A 4564-nucleotide genomic window follows, 5' to 3' on the forward strand; every position below is an offset into this window, starting at 1 on the left:
ACTTGGAACTGTTCGTTGTAGTACATTTATAAAGAGCTGTGATGGGTCCCTTTAATGTACTTCATTATTTAACATACTCGGTGAAATGGTATCTTAAAAGCTGAAGTGAAATGTCAGTAACAGATGAATAAAAGCAGCCTCTGCTGTGTCTGTCTGGTTCCTGGAGGACACAACTTACCAAATTCACTCGTGCAGTAGGCCTCCACTTCATCTCTCTCTTTCCTGCACTCGGTCAGACATGCCTTCTCCTTATCACCATCTAGAACAGGCACACAGACTGAGGGACAGCAACGGGGCCTTTTGAGATATTCCATCCAAATTAGGCCACCCAACCTTTGAGAAGCTTGGGATATCCCTTGCCAGAGCAGGCTATCCCCTTACCTTTCTTCAGTGCGCTGGAGTGGTATGGCAAGCTGGATGACTGGCGGTTGGTGACCCAGGAGGGTTTGGTGATCTTCTTGAAGGGATCAGTATGTTTATAGGGGATTATCTTGTGTGGTCGGTTGAAGTGATCCAGTGTGTTAGGATCATCTGACTCCACTGCTCCAGAGTCTGGAAAAGGATGAACCTCCATTAAGGATGTCATCTTTCGATAGGAAGATGTTGCATGATGGAAGTGAGCCGACACGCTGTTGGCAGCCTCGGCCAGCCGTCTATCCGCATGCTTTCTGTTTGCGTGGTTGAAGTCGAAGGAGGCAGGAGAAGGCCCCTCGGTCGGGCTCTCCACAGGCAGGGCCCCTCCATACTGCAAGAGGTGTTTCCTCAGCCCTGTGCTGTTTTCTAGGGAAGGTTTGGTGCATTTCTTTTTGTCTGATGAGTGAGAGATGATTTCCGGAGGTTTTGGCCACTGCGGGTCAGTGGGAGGCAGAAGCCAGCGTTCCGTGTGATTCCCTCTGGCACCGCTGGTGCCCCAGGCTGGCAGTTTGATCTGGCCAGATGCAGCGTCTGCTGAACTATAAGCATCTTTGCTGAGAGTCTGACTGGCTTTCTCGGCATAGGGCAGGGATCCTGCAAACAAAAAAAGGAGAGAGCGAATTAGTGTGTTAATTTTATTTTATTCCATGGGTTTCTGAATGGGAACAGTGTGACAGATCTGAGGCTCTAGTCTGTAAGTGAGGCATTCAGCACTAAGACAACATAACTGATAAATCGTTCAACAGATCAAATATAGTAGAGCTCTTAATTCTTCTGTACTTAAGCATGGAAGGCCCAGTACAGAGAATGCAGCTGTGTGAGCAAAACACAGGAGATGTGCATTTTTACTTTATTATTGTTGCAAATTAAAAACATGACTTATAAACAAACCCTTTTCTCAAAAGCCTGAATCTCCTGGGAGTATCTGAGGAAACAAGGTTCACATTGCCATTTGGGATGCTTGTTTAAAAGACCATAACAACAGAACTATTTGGTTTTCCCATCCATGGGATGCCTTATTGGCAGTGTCATCTGGACTCTTCAGCGACTTTGGGCTTTGAATGCTACTGAAAAGATCTTTATCCACAGTTTTTGGTCTCTGACTTTTGCACTAGAGAGTTGTATAGTAGTAGTTCCATAGTCTGGTAGCTAGGCTATTGCTGCTGAGTAACAATTATTTCAAGGCTTTTCTTAAGTTGAGAGGACAAGGGTTGAGAAAGAGAGGAAGTATCTGGGAATCTAGTGAAAAATGGAAAGGCTTAATGACATCGGACAGTCACCTAGGCCTTCATTTATACCTTCACTTGATCACTTGAACTTCACAAATCAAAATGACTTTCCATTTAGCCTGGGAAGAGAGAAATTTCCTCTTGCAGTTCATCTTCCTTTTACTTCAGTCCTTCACAGCATGCCTTTAGTTAGCCAGCAGAGTTTTAAAACAGTTCACCCACACACAGCCGCTGTCTGTGTGTTCGCTGTCTGTGGTTAGCATCGTGTAGGAGGCTGATCCTAACTCCTTATGTGAAAAGAGATATTTGACATACACAGATGAACAACGTCCTGGTTTATCTTCTATAACTGACTCAACTGCTGACCTTGCCACTTCTCCCCTTTGCTCTCACCAGCTGCTGTCATGGGAAAGATTCCCTGATATTTGGGCTGGCCACACGTAAAGTCAAAAGAATGTCCATGAAGAAAGGGGTGGAAGAAATCCAAGCTAAAGAAAGCAATAGGCAAGGGTGTGTTGGAGATGTTTCAATATGAAGCTGTGAACTCTGAACAGGTGTTTTGGACTTGGTTTTATATGTATAATTTTCTACCAGTTTATCATGCCTTCTCAGTCATGGATTGTAACAAGAAACAGTTCATTTTTCTCTACTCAATCTGTTCAGGACCTTGAGATTCATTCCCCTATACCAGCATATTCCTGGTTTGCCCTTGCAACCTAAGAAATACAACTGCAACATAATCAGCTCCTGGACTTCTCCTTCCCAATGGAATAGAAGTATATCTTATTTCTGTACACCAGGGAGGTACTAAAAAAACATTTAAAAAAACTGTTTAGGACAGCTTGCTGCAAGCACACGCGACAGCACAGAGCATGTTGAAATAAATTAGAAATCTGGAGTTTACAGGTGAGGGGAAGGAGACTAAAAGGGAAAGGTGACATACAAATAAAAAAAAATCCCATATACAGAAGCACGTCAGACTTCAGTTGCTGAATGATGGCTAGCAGGATTCATGGCACCAGCTAACTGCCTGCTTTTGGCAGGTGCTCTCAATTCTTTCAAATGCTGACAAATCAAATATTGCAATTTACATTCCCATCCCACAAAACATGTTGAAATGTTTCTTTCTTGACCCCTTACGTGATTACTGCTACCGCTTGCTGTAAAGACTACAGCTGAAGAGGGCTGCTTGGGCAAAAATTTGTAGTAATGTGTTTACCCTCCCCTGATAGCAAAGGCAAATATGCCCCAGCCCCGCTTTGAATGCTAACAGACTTACCGGCCACTGAGCTGGAAGATGATCTAATGACAAAGCAGAGGAGCCAGAACACTTTGGTTGTCATTTTGAAGTAAAGTTTTTCCAGACACAAAATGAACTGGAGTCTTTTATGCCCTTCCCCCGATTCATGCTAATGAGAGGCAGCCTTAGGGGAAACAGGAATCACTGGACAACCCACTGGAGCAAGACCAAGCTGCTGCCGTCCCTGCTAGCCTCCCACTACCCCTGCTTAGGAGGAACGCGCACAGACACCCCCCTTCCCATACATACACAAGTCTATACTGCTGGCAGTCACCTGTGTTTCCGTGAATAATGCATGGGTATGTGTTTTTAGCGACAGATTTTAATTTTTGGGGAGGGTCTTGCTTCCTATGGCATTCTGTAGAGATAATCATATAGAACAATTACGATTTTACTGGACGTGAAGAACTACATTATAAAGTGCGCTTGGTAGATGCTGGAACATGCGCCACCTCTGCGATTCAGCGTTTGTACAGGATGTGCGTTACGATTAAACATATTTCTGCCCCTCTTGATATGCAGCTGTAGTCTCCTCTTTTAGTTTAAAGAACCCTTTCCAGTGATTCTTTTCAGGCTGAAAAACGCAGTAGTTACTGTCCAGTCCAAGGGAAAACTCTGCTGACCCAAATAAAGCTTTATTTTTAAATCCGCATTTGCTAACATGAAGAACTCTGCAAATTTTCTCACACCAAGGCAACTCTGATTTGGATTACTGAATTAAGTAGGCTTATTCCTATGTTCCCAACTGAAATGGGTGACCTTCTTGCTAGACAAGATTGCCATTGTGACAGTGTCTCACTAGCTGCTACTGTCATGAAAGTTAGTGAACTCATTTGTGCCTTTAAGGTGTGACAAAATTTTAAAACCCTATAAAAGCACATTATCCCAGCCCCTGAAACTCATCCCTAACAGAAGATCTGCCCATCAGTAATGCCTGAGTCATGTGGTGCAGCTATTGCCTAGTTTAAACACTGTTTGTTTTGTTCTGCCTTAATTAAGCAGTTTAATAAAAGTCTTAGAAGTACAGGGCTTTATCTCAAGTAGCAATGGGTGAAGACACAGAAAATAAGCCAGAATAGTATGCAAAATACATGAAATTTTAACATGTTACTCAGTGTGTTAAGTTTTTACTGCAGCATTTATTAATCCTTATTTTCCTGTTATTTTAAACATTTTAATTCCAAAAGTATCCCAACATAGCTATTATGGAAATAGAAATTTAAACTAAGGACGAGGCAGCGCTGAATTCATATGTTCTTTGTGTACCTCATCTCCCGCTCAGCCACCGAGGAGCCACGGATGTGACAGACTCCTGCTGCGGAGGGCTGTGCTGAGGATGGACGGATGGACAGACGGATGGATGGGCGGGTGGATGAGTGTCCTGCAGACCTTCAGTGCTCCAGGAGCCTTCTGTTTAAATTAGCTGGTACTGTAACTCAACCCATATTAATGTATGACTATGTCTGTATGAATGAGTTTCTCCAGACTCTGTACTTGGACAGGATCTTCATTAAAAGGGCTGTAGAAGCATTTGGAGTATTTCTACCGTTGAAGAAGCTACAGGTATGCCAGCAGCAGCAGCCAGGGGGAAAGCCTGCCGAGCCTTCCCCTGCTCTGAGGG

Source organism: Charadrius vociferus, unplaced genomic scaffold, assembly GCF_000708025.1.
Source record: "Charadrius vociferus isolate BGI_N301 unplaced genomic scaffold, ASM70802v2 scaffold321, whole genome shotgun sequence".
NCBI lineage: Eukaryota > Metazoa > Chordata > Aves > Charadriiformes > Charadriidae > Charadrius > Charadrius vociferus.